Below are 19589 nucleotides of genomic sequence, written 5' to 3'. Positions count from 1 at the left end.
AACAAAAATACAAAATGCAAAAACTTTAAAAAAATTACAAAGAGAAAATAAATAAACTAATGCTTTTCATTATAGACAAATTAAGTTAAGTTAAAGTAAATTAAATTAAATTAACAAATTTTAATAAAAAAGTAAAATAAATTAAAAAAATTAAAAAAAAAAATTCAAATGAATTAACTTTAAATTCAAATGTAAAATTAACTATAGAAATATAAAATTAAATTTAGTTTAATTAATCAAATAAAATATAATGAAATTGAAGTAAATTATTAAATTTATATTAAAATAATTTAAGCTAAATAAAATAAAATTAAATAAAGCAAAATAAAATTTTATTAAATTAACTGTTTTTTCTCTTTAGTTTACATAAATAAATTAATTTTTTTTTGGTGGGTAAACGTAAATCAGCAAAAAAGCGTCGATCTTTTTTGAAAATTTGGAAGTTCTTCCAAAGGCACAACGTTAAAAGCACTTCTAGAAGATGTACTTCCAATGACGTTCTTTATTTTAACTACACATTTCTTTTCATTCAATTTTTTTTAAAAACAGGCGTTTTTCATATTTTTAATGGGTAATTTTAACTTTTTATGTTTCAAATTGGTTAAAAACAGTTTAAGAATTCATAACTTTGTCGAAAAAAATGCTAAATCCAATCTGAAAAAATTGTGCATTTTTGAAAATATTTGAGGCCAAACATTTCAGACAATCCATTAAAAATTACAAAAATTATTTATTTGACAAAATATCACAGAATTTTTTAATTTACACCCAAAACATTGAATTCGGATCACACCTAAAGAAGTGATGCAAATTCAGTGCAACGGCTGTTGAAGTGGAGGACTTCCGTCCTATGACAAGCCCATGTTAAATTCATCACTTCTGCGTTAATTTTGCACCACTTCCGGAGCCATTACTTTTTTTGACGACGCTTTTTTTGCTGGGCTGTTTTGAACGTATTTGAAACAAAACAACTTAAAATTATCTATTAAAAATATGAAAAGAGCAAGTTATAAAAAATGATTTAAAAGATCTTCCTGTGTAGTTAAAATAAAGAACATCTTAGGGAGGACATTCTTTGCAATACTTTTAAAGTTGTGCCTTTAGAAGAACTTTCAAATTGTTTCATGCACCAGACAGTGTGTCCACCCATTTGCCGGACTCTCATTAGCTACCAGCTAAAAACCTATCCCTCTTTTCTCGGGGTATGATAACCACCTTGAATCCGCCTTCGCATTACTTCGGGGTTGACCCCACTTGGTCCGTGACCATCTCCTTCTAGTCCGTAACCAGATTCAAACTTGCATTAGCGCTGCAACATCGGCAACATCTGAAGAATGTATGTTCGGCATCATCCGCAACCACTTCTTCTTCGTGAATACATTCCCCATTCCCGATGCAGGTACTTTCGAAGGTATCCGTGACCAGAGAGCAAAGCAGTCATGTAATACGTCACTTCACCATATCTTCTTTCTCGCCATAACTTTATGTCAATAATAAGTCTGCTCCTTGTCTTGTTACTCCATCCTTCCTTCCATCTATCTCTTGTTGAATTTTCGGTGTCAAGTCCGCGCGACGCCTTGCGGTTTAGCCTTGTTACGTGTCTTACAAATCGCTCAGAACCTCTCTCTATACCATCTTCTGCTTTATATATCTCGGAGAGACATGTCCAAATTCATCTTTTAGCGCTGCAACACCGGCAACATCTGAAGAATGTATGTTCGGCATCATCCGCAACCACTTCTTCTTCGTGAATACATTCCCAATTCCCGATGCAGCTACTTTCGAAGGTATCCGTGATCAGAGAGCATCTGAGTCATGTAATACGTCACTTCACCATATCTTCTTTCTCGCCATAACTATATGTCAATAATAAGTCTGCTCCTTGTCTTGTTACTCCATCCTTCCTTCCATCTATCTCTTGTTGAATTTTCGGTGTCAAGTCCGCGCGATGCCTTGCGGTTTAGCCTTGAAAACGTTCTGCCACTTAATCGTCTGGAGGTATATTAGGATCGTTCCTGCTATCGCCAATGTGGCTTCCTCCGATACCGTGCTGTATGCTTAAGTAATTCTCAAAGCAGTTGCTGTCTGTACTGAAAGCAGCTTTTTTGCTCTATTCCGTCTCTTTAGGGTCGACATCCACAGACCTCACATTCATAGGGTAGTATACTGTTAGTAATCTCCATAAGTATCCTTCTTCTTATTGGAAGAGGGCATTCTATATTTGCCATCAGCGTTCTCAGTCGTCAGCTTATTGTAGCAGCTTTCTCCGTTGCGTACTCTATCTGCTTGGAATATATTAGTTTCGAGCCCAGCTTTAGTCGCAAGTTTTTGATTGGCAGCCTTATTGGGTTTAGCATATCGTCTATGTGCATCTCTATTTCTAGAGGGAACCACCGTGGTGCAATGGTTAGCATGCCCGCCTTGCATACACAATATCGTGGGTTCGATTCCTGCTTCGACCGAACACCAAAAAGTTTTTCAACGGTGGATTGTGCTACCTCAGTAACACTGGTGACATTTCTGAGGTTTTCAAAGCTTCTCTACGTGGTTTCACTGCAATGTGGAACGCCGTTCGGACCGGGCTATAAAAAGGAGGTCCCTTGCCATTGATCTTAACATGGAATCGGGCAGCACTCAGTGATAAGAGAGAAGTTCACCAATATGGTATCACAATGGACTGACTAGTCTAAGTGAGACTGATAAGTCCCCGGTCTAACAAAGAAAAACACATTTTTTTTTCAAAATTCGTTTTTATTATTCAACATAGTTCCCTTCAAGAGCGATTTAACGGTTATAACGACCTAACCTAGAGACAGATGTCATATTGCTAGTTGTAGCAGTTCAGCCTTTTGCCATGCGTGTCTATCCAGTCTTTCGTGCATATCATGGTTTGACGGAGTTCGCTTTGATCCTCTTCAGTGTTTTTCGCTTTTATTACAGCGTCTATGTAATTAGCGTAGCCAACAAGGAATGTATCGTCTGACATGGGTATCTTCATATCATATTATGTGGCATATTTCATCGTATGTCGCATTTCAGAGATCTGATTCAAGGATTGACTCTGTGCGGCACCTAAGGTCACTTCCATTCTTCCCTGTATAGTGTCATATATCAAAACTCGATCCTTAAGATAGTCTTTCATTATTCTCGTTAAGTATTTCGGTATGTGAAATGTCGTCTCTAGGGTGAATATATTTTTCTTTTTTTTCGATAGCGGATTATTTCATAGTAATAGGTACCTATTACGAATTTCAAGTGTGGGGGAAAATTAAACCACCATGCAGCGAAATTCAAAGTCATCCACTGGGTTGCTAACTTCAGGGCCCAGTGGACGGGTATCGACTGAAGTATAAATGTGAGTAGTGACCAAGAGTCAGGTCCAAGTAGGTGGCGACACTTTGGAAAGTCGAACGTTTTCTAAGGTAACGACATCAAAAGAAGGTAATCCCTCACGAAAGAGATTCAAAGAACGCAGAAATGCTTTGTTTATCCCACATTAGGCTGTTGAAAGCGTTCTCAATATCAAGCGTCGCCAGTAGAATTATAGATCTCGAAGCCTGGCTGCCCTATTGTGTAGCCCGAACGGCACCTGATACTTCTTTAAGAGCTCCTAGTGTCGATTTCTCAGGTTGAAATCCGCATTATCTTGCGGACAGAGAGAAGATCACCACTGTGGTATCACAATGGACTGAATAGTCTAAGTGAGCCCGATACATCGGGCTGCCACTACACCTAACCTAACCTTGCGGACAGACCCCCAACAGTCCTGATAGCCTCGTCAAGTCTTGGTTTGATGGGCCTTTGGAATAGTTTTCCAGCTGTGTCTAGCATGTACAATGGCCGATTGCGATACTCGATCGCCCTTGCGCGAATGGCTTGATTACTATTTCCTTATTTACCTCTGCGGGTACACCTTCAGGAACAAGTGCCTTCTTATCTTTGAGGCTTTTGGCGACATTTTACAGTTCCCCTGTTGTAAAGACAGGGATGTTTGTGAGCACATCTATCTCGTTCTCGTCTAAAATAAATTTATAAATTTATAAAATTCTAATATATTTAATAATATAATATATTTAATATTAGAATTTCGCACAGTGTTATACCAATTGTGTATCGAAACTATTTAAAATATCGAATGCAATTTATTTATTTTTATTGCAACTCGTTTTTGTTGTTATACAAAAAAAGAATGCTAAATATTTGTCTATTAAAATATAAACAAACTGAATTTGTCCTAATCATGGTAAATATACACAGCGGAATATATAGAAAACAAGCTGCCAGTAAATTGTCATTGCAATCTGTAGTTTATAAATATTTAATGTAATGTGTTTTGTATGAATAAAATCATTTATTGCCATTTTTTTAGATTATAGAAAAAAATTTTAATATAAGACGGAAGAATAAATATTTTTATAATTTTTGAATAGAGGCATAAAAAATGATTTTGTTAGATCGAAAACTTTAGTAAGTTTTTTTTTATCTACATTTATCTTTATAAATTATTATGACAAAATATATAAGTAAATAATTTGATTTTTCTCTAACCCAAAATATTAGAACAAAATTGGGGTACATCTAAGAATGGGCGGTTGTTTATTTGTTTTGTATTAAATATTGTGAATTGACCATCAACTGACAATCTCTGTATTCTTGCGATTTTCAAAAATTTTTCAAACAGTTTTGGCTGGGACAAAATTAAGATTTTTAAGTAAATATAAGAAAAGCATTTCCTTATTGGATTAATTTCAATTTGGTCGGTTGAAAGTGCGAAAATTTTAAATTGAAAATAATGCTTAAATAATTTCGTTATTTCTAGACTTGCCTAATAGCAAAAAAAAAAAATATAGATATAAATAAAATATATAAATAAAATAAAATATATAAATAAATAATTTGATTTGTGTCTAACCCAAAATATTAGAACAAAATTGGGGTACATCTAAGAATGGGGCAGTTGTTTATTTGTTTTGTATTAAATATTCTGAATTGACCATCAAATGAAAAACTTACTTTCTTCGATAATTTCCTTTTGAAGAAAATCTCTGTATTCTTACGTTTTTCAAAAATTTTACAAAAAGTTTTTTGTGGGGCAAAATTAGGATTTATATGTAAACTTAAGAATAATCCTTATTGGATCAATTTAAGAATAATCCTTATTGGATCCTTATTGGATCAATTTAAGTTTTGTAGGTTGAAAGTGCGAAAATTATAAATTGAAAATTAATGCTTAAATAATTTCCTTATTTCTAGGCTTGCCTAATAGCTTCTTAATACAAATAAGAAATTATGCAGGCGGTTTTCCATTTTCCACACCTTCGTTAACACAAACATGTCAATAAAAACTAACTACTTTTTTCTCTTTTGTTTTCAAAAATTTCCACCAAAACAATGCAATTCTCATTTAAAAATTCCCTCTTTCTTCTTTGAATTTATATATTGGTGTAGTTGACAAGTTTATCACATAGTAAATAATCAGTTTTTTTCCCAATGGGCGATAACTGGTTTACTGGAATATAAATTGGGAGGAGGAGGAGGAGGAGGAGGAGGAAAATATGCAACTTTACCCTAAGGCTTTTTTCAACAAAACAATGCAAAGGAGCCAGATGAAAAGTCTCATTAAAATGAAAATAATAAATGTGGAATTTAAGGTATGAGAAAGTCTTATAAATTTGGGTTTCAAACAAACAAACCCAAAAAAAATGTTTTTCTTCTCTGTGCTTTTATTTGGTATGGCCAACTTGTCTTCGTTTATATCTAGAGAAGATTCCTTTAAGCAAAGTAGCTCTCCTATACATAGGTAAACGTCACATCTAGCTAACGGTTGAAATGAACAGCTTTAGCTTTTTGCAAGAAAAAAACATTCCGACCACCTCTAGAGACTACGTCAAAAAAAAAAAAAAACAACAACAAAAAAACTGAATTACCTTCATAAGTGGCTATGGCTTAAAATTTTTGCAGATACAGACTCTGACAAAAACTTGTCTACCAACAACATAAAATCTCCAGGGAGAAAAAACCTCATGAATGAATGAATATATCTCTTGCTATACCTAGAGATCAACATGCAATGTAGTGGGGCATTTAATCCAGGTGCAAGACATTCTTTTTGGGCGATTGAGTGAATTGCGAATTGAAAGGCTCTGTCACAATTGCATATGTTTATCAGAGCACTTGTTAGATTGGAGGGGTTAGGTAAAACATTTTTAATAAATTCCAAATAAAAATATGATAATGTAAAACATCGGGAAATAATATTAGCTAATTTCATTAGTTACTTTGACTTGTAGCTGTCGGGAAATATTTGTCTTTATAATCCTGGAAAAACAGAATGACTTTACCAAAGGTGTTTAAAATAAAACTAATAAGTCTTTTTTACGACAGTTTTTGAATTTTTGAAATTTAATAATATTTGATGGAGTTTTCATCAATTTACTTCAACAAAGTCCATAATTATTATTACTTATACGCACTAATGGCCTAAAATTATACATTTTAAAATTTTCTTTATAGTAGGCATAAATTCTCATAATTTTAGAACTTTTGTTATCTTTATAATCCTGGAAAAACAGAATGACTTTACCAAAGGTGTTTAAAATTAAACTAATATGTCTTAGTTACGATAGTTTTTGAATTTTTGAAATTGAATAATATTTGATAGAGTTTTCATCAATTTTCTTCAACAAAGTCCATAATTATTATTACTTATACGCACTAATGGCCCAAAATTATAAATTTTAAAATGTTCTTTATAGTAGGCATAAATGCTCATAATTTTAGAACTTTAGTTATCTTTATAATTCTGGAAAAACAGAATGACTTTACCACATGTGTTTAAAATTAGCCTAATATGTCTTTTTTAAGACAGTTTTTGAATTTTTGAAATTGAATAATATTTGATGGATTTTCGTCAATTTTCCTCAACAAAGTCCATAATTATTATTACTTATACGCACTAATGGCCCAAAATTATAAATTTTAAAAATTTTCTTTATAGTAGGCATAAATTCTCATGATTTTAGAACTTTTGTTATCTTTATAATCCTGGAAAAAATAGAATGACTTTACCAAAGGCGTTTAAAATTAAACTAATATGTCTTAGTTACGATAGTTTTTGAATTTTTGAAATTGAATAATATTTGATGGAGTTTTCGTCAATTTTCCTCAACAAAGTCCATAATTATTATAACTTATACGCACTAATGGCCCAAAATTATACATTTTAAAAATTTCTTTATAGTAGGCATAAATTCTCATAATTTTTTGTTTAACTATAGTAGGTTATTATCACAGCACTTGTTAGTTAGGAGGTTAAGCAAGTCAGTTTTAATAGATTTCCAATGAAACCATGGCAATGAAAACATCGGGAGTAATATTAGCTAATGTCATTAGTAACTTTGACTTGTAGCTGTTGAAAAGCAATTGTCTTTATAACACCGAAAAAAAGACAGAATGACTTTACCAAAATGAAATTTAATGGATTTTTGAGCAACTTTGACTTCAAACAGCCTGGAAAGAAGGATTGACTTTACCATGGGTATATAAAATTAGCGTAATATGTCTTTGTTATGACTGTTTTATTTATTTATTTATTTTTATACCCTCCACCATAGGATGGGGGGTATATTAACTTAGTCATTCCGTTTGTAACACATCGAAATATTGCTCGAAGACCCCATAAATATATTCTGGGTCGTGGTGAAATTCTGAGTAGATCTGAGCATGTCCGTTCGTCCGTCTGTTGAAATCACGCTAACTTCCGAACGAAACAAGTTATCGACTTGAAACTTGGCACAAGTAGTTGATATTGATGTAGGTCGGATGGTATTCCAAATGGGTCATATCGGTCCACTTTTACGTATAGCCTTCATAGAAACGGACTCCCAAATTTGGCTTGCGAATCCTCTAAGAGAAGCATATTTCATCCGATCCGGCTGAAATTTGGTACATGGTGTTTGTATATGGTCTCTAAAAACCATGCAAAAATTGGTCCACATCGGTCCATTATTATATATAGCCCCCATATAAACCGATCCCCAGATTTGGCTTGCGCAGCCTCAAAGAGAAGAAAATTTCATCCGATCCGGCTGAAATTTGGTACATGATGTTGGTTAATGGTCTCTAACAACCATGCAAAAATAGGTCTACATCGGTCCATAATTATATATAGCGCCCATATAAACCGATCCCCAGATTTGGGTTGCGGAGCCTCAAAGAGAAACAAATTTCATCCGATCCGCCCGAAATTTGGTACATGATGTTGGTATATGGTCTCTAACAACCATGCAAAAATTGGTTCACATCGGTTCATAATTATATATAGCCCCCATATAAACCGATCCCCAGATTTGGCTTGCGAAGTCTCCAAGAGAAGCAAATTTCATCCAATCTGGTTGTAATTTGGAACATGGTGTTAGTATATGATCTTTAACAACCGTGCCATAATTGGTCCATATCGGTGCATAATTATATATAGCCCCCATATAAAACGTTCTCCAAATTTGACCTCCGGAGCCTCTTGGAGGAGCAAAATTTATCCGATCCGGTTCAAATTAGGAAAGTGGTGTTAGTATATGGTCGCTAACAACCATATTAAAATTGGTCCAATCACACAAAAATTGGTCCATATCTGTTCATAATCATGGTTGCCACTAGAGCCAAAAATAATCTACCAAAATTTTATTTCTATAGAAAATTTTGCCAAAATTTTATTTCTAGAGAAAATTTTGTTAAAATTTTATTCGGTTCATAATAAAATTTTCATCATTGTCAAAATTTTATTTCTATAGAAAATTTTGTCAAAATTTTATTTCTATAGAAAATATTGTTCAAATTTTATTCGGTTCATAATCATGGTTGCCACTCGAGCCAAAAATAATCTACCAAGATTTTATTTCTATAGAAAATTTTGTCAAAAGTTTATTTCTATAGAAAATTTTGTTAAAATTTTATTTATGTAGAAATTTTTGTCAAAATTTTCTTTCTATAGAAAATTTTGTCAATATCTATATTTCTATGGAAAATTTTGTGAAAATTTTATTTCTATAGAAAATTTTGTTAAAATTTTATTTCTACTTTGTCAAACTGAATTATATACGTATTGGATCGATCTTTTTTGATTTAATATATACCACGTATGGACTTACATACAATTTAGAAGATGGTGTTAGGAGGTTTTAAGATACCTTGCCATCGGCAAACGTTTCCGCAACTTAAGTAATTCGATTGTGGATGGCAGTGTTTAGAAGAAGTTTCTACGCAATCCATGATGGAGGGTACATAAGCTTCGGCCTGGCCGAACTTACGGCCGTATATACTTGTTTAGTTTAATATATACTACGTATGGACTACCTTGTAATTTAGAAGACGGTGTTAGGAAGTTTTAAGGTACCTTGCCATCGGCTAGTGTTACCGCAACTCAAGTAATTCGATTGTGGATGACAGTCTTCAGTAGAAGTTTCTACGCAATCCTTGGTGGAGGGTACATAAGCTTCGGCCTGGCCGAACTTACGGCCGTATATACTTGTTTCTCTTAAGATACGAGATCAAAATTACGATCTTCCATACAAGCAAGGGGAAATTAATAGTAGTCATACGCTCTAATGTACAAAATATATAGAAATATTAGTAATCATTCGCTCTATGGTACAGAAATCAACAATAGTACTTCTGTTTCACACAAAAAAAAATATTTTTCTGATTCAATCACGAAATTATTTGATCCAATTAATTTTTTAATTGAAATGTCTTCAATCACATAAATGATAGTATCAATTAAAAAATTAATTGACAGTCAATTAATAAATTAATTGATCCAATTAAAAAATTAATTGATACTATTAATTTGTGTGATTGATTTTTATTTCAATTAAAAAAATTGTTGATTCAATTAAATTTTTAATTGAATATTTTTTAAAAATCTATTAAGATTTTAATTCGAAAAATTTTCGTGAAATTTTTTTCTGTGTTGTCATCTTGGAAAAGTGCTCTATTATACCCACCAACATAGAATGATGATGGGGGTATAATAAGTTTGTCATTCCGTTTGTAACACATCGAAATATCGATTTCCGACTATATAAAGTATATATATATATTCTTAATCAAGGAGAATTAATCTAAGACGATACCTATAAGCATGTCCGTCTGTCTGTCTGTTGTCTGTCTGCTGTCACGCTGCAGCCTTCAATAATGGCGCTATGGTCCTGAAATTTGGCACAGATTCGTCTTTTGTATGCAGGCAGGTCAAGTTCGAAGATGGGCTATATCGGTCCAAGTTTTGATATAGTCCCCATATAAACCGACTTCCCGATTTGGGGTCTTGGACTTATAAAAACCGTAGACTGATCTCCCGATTTTACTTCTTGGGCTTCTAGAATTCGTAGTTTTCACCCAATTTGTCTCAAATTGAAATTCTAGAGATATTTGAGGAACATTAAGAGGTGGTGAGTATTGGTCCATGTTTTGGTATAGCCCCCATATAGACCTAACTCCCGAATTTATTTCTAGGACTTCTAGAATCCAGCTGACCACAAATAGGTCAGTCGAATATGGTGTGTGTCGACCCATGTTTTAGCAAAAAAAGTCTCGCCAAAAAAAGTAGTGAAAATGTTCTTGGATCCGGAAGTGGTGCAAAATTGACGCAGAAGCGATGAATTTAACATGGGCCTGTCATAGGACGAAAGTTCTCCATTTCAACAGCCGTTGCCCTGAATTTGCATCAATTCTTTAGGTGTGATCCGAATTCAATGTTTTGGATGTAAATTAGAAAATTTTGTGATATTTTGTCATATAAATAGTTTTTATAATTTTTAATAGATTCTAACGCTTGTCGGAAACCCTTGACCTCAAATATTTTCAAAAATTCACAATTTTTTCAGATTGGATTTAGCATTTCTTTCGACAAAATTTAAAAGATTTCTACCATTTTATAAATTCTTACTCTGTTTTTAACCTATTTAAAACAATAAAAGTTCAAATTACCCATTAAAAGTAAGAAATAAACAAGTTATAAAAAATTGAATTAAAAGAACTTCCTGGGTAGTTAAAAATAAAGAACATCATTGGGAGTGCATCTTCTGGAAGTGCTTTTAAAGTCGTACCTTTGGAAGAACTTCCAAATTTTTTGCTGGGTATAGCCTCCACATAGAGCGATCTCCAGATTTAACTCCTTGGGCTTTTAGAAACCGTAGTTTTTATCCAATTTGCCCGAAAATGTATGTATGTATGCTAGTTTTTTAGACCCTCAAAAATTTGTATCGCATTTATTTGTACCGGTCCATTTGGTAAGGCATAGATATAGACCGATTTCATTTCTTGAGGGTACACCCAAAGAAAAAATATTATTCTCCGGAATGACATTTTAGACAAATTTTGGATAAGCGATTCAACGATTGTCTCTAAAATTTTTGTCAAAAGAAAACTTTGCTTGTCTAAAATTTCGTTCCTCAGAAAAGAAAACACTTCTTTCTGGGTATAGCAGGCGCACTGAACAAGAAAATTACTTGAAACTGAAAGTAAAATTTCCACATTTTACTCCTCGTATTCATTTAAATAATGGCGGAAAATCTACAGATTTAAGATTTCAAATCAAAGCGTTATTTTATCATATACACGATATATTTATGATTTCTCTATGCACTCAAACAAAATTGGTTCTCATAAATCCAGAATCTGATCTAGTCTATAAAAAATACTTACAATCATACTCTTCAAGTTACCAAATAGTTTTGTTTTTATCGATGAGATAAAAATCAAAAACCAATATCAATAAACTTGTTACACATTTTAAACTGCTATAAACACTTCGAATAGTATATATAATCCCTTTATAGCAATTCGTATCACCTACTATACAACTGTCGCAATCTACATTCCAATGCTACTATAGGTAATATTTTGTTTTTACCCCAATTGTACAAAGAAGGCGTGAAAGTCTCACATATTGAGCCTAGCAAGAAGATTGTTGAATTTTCCACAGATTGTGGAATTTTTCCTACATAAGAAAAGCTAAACAAATAAAAAAGCCCACCATCTGCAACACCTTAAAGCACTCTAATAACATTGCATTTGGTATTACTCCGAAAACAATTGCTGCAATTCACATGACTATCTGCCAAAAAAAATGCCATACAAAGGCTGTTGTAAAAAAAAAACAAAAAAAATTAGAAAATAACTTAAACTCGATCTGCAACTTCTCAAGGAAGCTCTATGATAGATACGATCATTTAAGTTAACAATATTTAATGTGGCTCTTTTCTCTGTATCTCTTCACATAGCGATTGTTTCGCATGAGTTTTTTCTTCTTAGGTTTCTCAGATTTCGACAATAATCTACCCAAAAACAAACTAAAACCATATTCGTTTGTGGTCTAGCAATGCCCAGGCTATGGTGATAGACAAAAAAAAAAATATCCCCATGCAATAAACGGGCATCTTGTAGTTTGAACTTAATGGCCAATATTATAAAAAAATGGCAAAAAATCCAACGACAAAACCAAAAAAAAAGTGAAACTTATTTTTCATAATAGACAATTGGATACAAAGACAACAGAGATGGCAGAAATAAAATATTTAATTTTATTGATATATTATTTAGATCATTTTTAATGTAGCTATTAAACAATAATCCCATTTTTTATTTTCTGTTTTTTTTTCAGTATTTATTAATAAACCAAGAGAAATAAACCCTTAATCTGAAGGCGAATAAAATGTAAGTAAAGTTTTGTTTTTTAAGTTTAATGTAATGTATATTTAAAATTTTTTTAAAATGAAAACTTTCTCGGTACCCTGTTGGTTTCATCTGTAAAAAATATATATTTGTGGTGAAAAAACTATAGCGACATTTAATTCATTTAAATAATATTTTAAAAGAAATCCTTTTAACCTCAATAAAAACAATTTTAAAATGAAAATAAAAATATTCGTTCAGACACATAAATGGTTGTGGGCACTATACTGGTACTAAGAGACCCAGCACAAAAAACTAGCGAAAATAAAATTTTGAGAAAATTTTCTATAGAAATAAAATTTTGACAAAAAAGTAGCGAATATAAAATTTTTGACAAAATTTTCTATAGAAATAAAATCTTGACAAAATTTTCTATAGAAATAAAATTTTGCCAAAATTTTCTGTAGAAATAAAATTTGGACAAAATTTTCTATAGAAATAAAATGTTGACAACATTCTCTATAGAAATAAAATGTTGACAAAATTTTCTACAGCAATAAAATGTAGGCTAAAATTTTATAGAAATTAAATTTTGACAAAATTTCTACAGAAATAAAATTTTGAGAAAATTGTCTATAGAAATAAATTTTGGACAAAATTTTCTATAGAAATAAAATTTTGAGAAAATTTTCTATAGAAATAAAACTTTGACAAAATTTTCTACAGAAATAAAATTTTGACAAAATTTTCTATCAAAATAAAATTTTGACAAAATTTTCTATCAAAATAAAATTTTGACAAAATTTTCTATAGAAATGCAATTTTGACACAATTCTCTATAGAAATAAAATTTTAACAAAATTTTCTACAGATATAAAATTTTAACAAAATTTTCTATAGAAATAAAATTTTGAGAAAATTTTCTATAGAAATAAAACTTTGACAAAATTTTCTACAGAAATAAAATTTTGACAAAATTTTCTATAAAAATAAAATTTTGAGAAAATTTTCTATAAAACTAAAACCTTGACAAAAAAAAAATTTGACAAAATTTTCTATAGAAATAGAATTTTGCAAAATTTTCTATAGAAGTAAATTTTTAACAAAATTTTCTATGGAAATAAAATTTTGAACAAATTTTCTATAGAAATAAAATGTTGACAAAATTTTCTATAGATATAAAATTTTTACAAATTTATGTATAGAAATAAAATTTTGACAAAATTTTCTACAGAAATAAAATATTGACAAAATTTTTATAGAAATAAAAATTTGAGAAATTTGTCTATAAAAATAGAATTTTGACAAAATTTTCTATAGAATTAGAATTTTGGCAAAATTTGCTAGAGAAATAAAATTTTTACAAAATTTTGTATAGAAATAAAATGTTGACAAGGTTTTCTATAGAAGTAGAATTTTGCCAAATTTTCTAAAGAAATAAATTTTTGACAAAATTTTCTATAAAAATAGAATTTTGACAAAATTTTCTATAGAAATTCAATTTTGACACAATTTTCTATAGAACTAAAATTTTTAAAAATTTTCTACAGAAATTAAATTTTAACATAATTTTCTATAGAAATAAAATTTTGAGAAAATTTTCTCTAGAAATAAAACTTTGACAAAATTTTCTACAGAAATAAAATTTTGACAAAATTTTCTATAGAAATAAAACCTTTACAAAATTTTCTATAGAAATAAATTTTTGACAAAATTTTCTATAAAAATAGAATTTTGCCAAATTTTCTATAGAAGTAAATTTTTGACAAAATTTTTTATAGAAATAAAATTTTGACAAAATTTTCTATAGAAATAGAATTTTGCCAAATTTTCTATAGAAGTAAATTTTTGACAACATTTTTTATAGAAATAACATTTTGACAAAATTTTCTATAGAAATAAAATTTTGACAAAATTTTCTAAAACTTTGACAAAATTTTCTATAGAAATAAAATTTTGACAAAATTTTCTATTTTAATAAAATTTTGACAAAACTTTCTATAGAAATAAAATTTTCTACAGAAATGGAATTTTCTATAGAAATGCAATTTTGACACAATTTTCTATAGAACTAAAATTTTAACAAAATTTTCTACAGAAATTAAATTTTAACATAATTTTCTATAGAAATAAAATTTTGAGAAAATTTTCTCTAGAAATAAAACTTTAACAAAATTTTCTACAGAAATTAAATTTTAACAAAATTTTCTATAAAAATAAAATTTTGACAAAATTTTCTCTAGAAATAAAACTTTGACAAAATTTTCTACAGAAATAAAATTTTGACAAAATTTTCTATAAAAATAAAATTTTGAGAAAATTTTCTATAGAAATAAAACCTTGACAAAATTTTCTATAGAAATAAAGTTTTGACAAAATTTTCTATAGAAATAGAATTTTGCCAAATTTTCTATAGAAGTAAATTTTTGACAACATTTTTTATAGAAATAAAATTTTGACAAAATTTTCTATAGAAATAAAATTTTGAAAAAATTTTCTAAAACTTTGACAAAATTTTCTATAGAAATAAAATTTTGACAAAATTTTCTATTGAAATAAAATTTTGACAAAACTTTCTATAGAAATAAAATTTTCTACAGAAATGGAATTTTGCCAAATTTTCTATAGAAGTAAATTTTTGACAAAATTTTCTATAAAAATATAATTTTGACAAAATTTTCTATAGAAATGCAATTTTGACATAATTTTCTACAGAAATAAAATGTTGGCAAAATTTTTATAGAAATAAAATTTGGAGAAAATTGTCTATAGAAATAAAATTTGGAGAAAATTTCTATAGAAATAAAATTTAGCCAAATTTTCTATGGAAATAAAATTTTGACAAAATTTTCTATAGAAATAAAATTTTGCCAAATTTTCTATAGAAATAAAATTTTGACAAAATTTTGTATAGAAATAAAATGTTGACAAAGTTTTCTAAAGAAATATAATTTTGACAAAAAAGTAGCGAAAATAAAATCTTGACAACATTTTCTATAAAAATAAAATTTTGACACAATTTTCTATAAAAATAAAATTTTGACAAAATTTTCTACAGAAATAAAATGTTGGCAAAATTTTTATAGAAATAAAATGTTGACAAAATTTCTATAGAAATTAAATTTTGACAACATTTTTGATAAAAATAAATTTTTGACAAAATTCTGTAGAAATAAAATTTTGGAAAAATTTTCTATAGAAATAAAATTTTGAGAAAATTTTTTATAAATAAAATAAATAAAACTTTGACAGTATTTTCTATAGAAATAAAACTTTGACAGAATTTTCTATAGAAATAAAATTTTGACAACATTTTCTATGGAAATAAAATTTGAACAAAATTTTCTATAGAAATAAAATTTTGACAAAATTTTCTATGGAAATAAAATTTTGACAAAATTTTCTATAGAAATAAAATTTTGAAAAAAATTTTTTGTAAAAATAAAATTTTGAAAAAATTTTTTGTAAAAATAAATTTTTTACAAAATTCTGTAGAAATAAAGTTTTGAAAAAAAATCTATAGAAATAAAATTCCCTTTTCAAAGCACATTCGACTTTTTAAATTTTCCCCCAAAATTCGAGTGATCGATTTTGGTCACTATCCAAAGGCAAACAGTCGATTTTGGTTAATGCCAATTTCGATTTGAGTCAATTTTCTAAAAATAAATTGACAAAAAAATAGTTAAATCGAAAAGTTGATTTTTGCCTTATGTATCCCTTAGCATGGATTCACTAAAAGCCGATAATAAATATGATCACCTAAAAATCAATTTGTCACGCAGAAAAGGAATATGGTCGCTCAGGGATTGTAATGAGAATCGCTAAATTCGACGATTCGATTTTACAAAATTTGGAAAATTTAATGTTTTGATTTTTGTAAGTCAACTAATCGAGTTACAAAAGTCGATCGAGTTCGACTAATCGAGTTACAAAAGTTTCCATCCCTGTATTTTCCCCTCCATTTATACAGCAGCATCTGCAATAGCTTCCATTCCAAATGCATCATTTAACCAAACTCCAAGAAAACTAAAATTAAAACAACTTTTTTTCTTGAGATTTTGTTGCCTACATGTACATCTATGCCTATAAAAATTTGTTGTCCCAACTGATGTTTTGGCTTCATCTCGTCACTGGCGTTTTTGGTTTAGTTTTTTTTTTCTCTTTTTTTAAAGACTATTTTTGCGTCAAAGTGTGTTACTGGTGGCGTTAACAAACATATTTTGTTTTCGGTTTTTTCATTTAAGGATTGTGGGCTTTTTTATGTAGACAATTTGATTCCATCATGTCTGTTGTTTTTTTTTACATTTCATATTAGCAAAGTCTTTGAAATATTTTCTTAGAAATAAATAAAGCTTAAATTCACATACATTCACATCTTTAAGTCTGAACCACTAAGGCAAATTGCCCAACAGCTGCCACAGACAGACCAAACTCGTCAATTCACCTGCCTAGAGGCACTGGGATCTGTGTATAGGCTATTAGACAGGCTCTATGGCGACAAGATGCCCATAAAACGTTATGGTGCGCGCGCATGCGCAAGTGCAAACAACACAGTAACGATATCCTAAAACGTTAACAAACATTGTGAGCAGCATTCAAGAAAACGCGTTAAATACTAAACGCAACATTATTTCTTTAATCATGAGATTTTGCGAGGCAATAGTTCACCATTATGGTATACAATGATGGCGTTAGATTCCTTAACATTTATTTGAAATTGAATTGGGAAATTATTTTTTGATTTTCAATTATTTTTTTCAAAAGAAAAAATGAATAACAAGCATTTTAACAAAAATTATGTGTTAAGTGGAAACATGATATTATTTTATTTTATTAACATGATACAACATCGGTCTGTTATCACGATTGCCACAGGTGGTAGAGTTCTACCAAAAATTGTAAAATTTGGTAAAAAATTTTCTACAGAAATAAAATTTTGAGAAAATTTTCTATGGAAATAAAATTTTGACAAAATTTTCTATAGAAATAAAATTTTGACAAAAATTTCTATAGAAATAAAATTTTGACAAAATTTTCTATGAAAATAAAATGTTGACAAAATTTTCTATAAAAATAAAATTTTAACAAAATTTTCTATAGAAATAAAATTTTGACAAAATTTTTTATAGAAATAGAACTTTGCAAAATTTTATATAGAAATAAAATGTTGACAAATTTTCTATAGAAATAAAATCTTGACAAAATTTTCTATAGAAATAAAATCTTGACAAAATTTTCTATAGAAATAAAATTTTGACAAAATTTTCTATAGAAATAAAATTTTGACAAAATTTTCTATAAAAATAAAATTTTGACAACATTTTCTATAGAAATAAAATTTTGATGAAATGTTCTATAAAAATAAAATTTTTACAAAATTTTCTATCAAAATAAAATTTTGACAAAATTTTCTATAAAAATAAAATTTTGACAAAATTTTCTATAGAAATAAAATTTTGACAAAATTTTTTGTAGAAATAAAATTTTGACCAAATTTTATATAAAAATAAAAATTTGACAAAATTTTCTATAGAAATAAAATCTTGACAAAATTTTCTATAGAAATAAAATTTTGACAAAATTTTCTATAGAAATAAACTTTTGACAAAATTTTCTATCAAAATAAAATTTTGATAAAATTTTCTATAAAAAAAATTTTTGACAACATTTTCTACAGACATAAAAATTTGACAACATTTTCTACAGAAATAAAAATTTGACAAAATTTTCTATAAAAATAAAATTTTGACAAAATTTTCTATAGAAATAAAATTTTGAAAAAATTTTATATAGAAAAAAAAATTTTGACAAAATTTTCTGTAGAAATAAAATTTTGACAAAATTTTCTATAGAAATAAATTTTTAACAAAATTTTCTATAGAAATAAATTTTTAAAAAAATTTGCTATAGAAATAAAATTTTGACAAAATTTTATATAAAAATAAAATTTTGCAAAAATTTTCTATAGAAATAAAATTTTGACAAAATTTTCTATAGAAATAAAATTTTGATGAAATGTTCTATAAAAATAAAATTTTGACAAAATTTTCTATAAAAATAAAATTTTGACAAAATTTTCTATAGAAATAAAATTTTGACAAAATTTTCTATAGAAATAAAATTTTGACAAAATTTCCTATAGAAATAAAATTTTGACAAAATTTCCTATTTAAATAAAATTTTGGCAAAATTTTCTATAGAAATAAAATTTTGACAAAATTTTCTATAGAAATAAAATTTTGACAAAATTTTCTATAGAAATAAAATTTTGACAAAATTTTCTATAGAAATAAAATTTTGACAAAATTTTCTATAGAAATAAAATTTTGACAAAATTTTCTATAGAAATAAAATTTTGACAAAAATTTCTATAGAAATAAAATTTTGACAAAAATTTCTATAGAAATAAAATTTTGACAAAATTTTCTATAAAAATAAAATGTTGACAAAATTTTCTATAAAAATAAAATTTTAACAAAATTTTCTATAGAAATAAAATTTTGACAAAATTTTTTATAGAAATAGAACTTTGCAAAATTTTATATAGAAATAAAATGTTGACAATATTCTCTATAGAAATAAAATGTTGACAAATTTTCTATAGAAATAAAATCTTGACAAAATTTTCTATAGAAATAAAATCTTGACAAAATTTTCTATAGAAATAAAATTTTGACAAAATTTTCTATAAAATAAAATTTTGACAACATTTTCGATAGAAATAAAATTTTGATGAAATGTTCTATAAAAATAAAATTTTTACAAAATTTTCTATCAAAATAAAATTTTGACAAAATTTTCTATAAAAATAAAATTTTGACAAAATTTTCTATAGAAATAAAATTTTGACAACATTTTTTGTAGAAATAAAATTTTGACCAAATTTTATATAAAAATAAAAATTTGACAAAATTTTCTAT

General features: G+C 28.0%; 1 protein-coding gene and 1 long non-coding RNA gene across 4 annotated transcripts in view; one reads left to right on the top strand and one right to left on the bottom strand.

The window, feature by feature from the left end:
- Positions 1-19589, bottom strand: part of LOC142230086 (uncharacterized) — a 237170-nt gene that overhangs the window by 24898 nt on the left and 192683 nt on the right. The window lies entirely within an intron of this gene.
- LOC142230083 (uncharacterized) overlaps positions 1-19589 on the top strand; it is a 301427-nt gene that overhangs the window by 158887 nt on the left and 122951 nt on the right. For both annotated transcript variants that reach the window (XM_075300716.1, XM_075300710.1), the window contains exon 5: positions 12659-12711. The gene's annotated coding sequence lies outside the window, so the exon portion shown is untranslated. The remainder of the gene's footprint in view (positions 1-12658; positions 12712-19589) is intronic.

This window comes from Haematobia irritans, chromosome 3, assembly GCF_050003625.1.
Source record: "Haematobia irritans isolate KBUSLIRL chromosome 3, ASM5000362v1, whole genome shotgun sequence".
Lineage (NCBI taxonomy): Eukaryota > Metazoa > Arthropoda > Insecta > Diptera > Muscidae > Haematobia > Haematobia irritans.
This window is presented reverse-complemented; position numbering and strand designations above follow the sequence as displayed.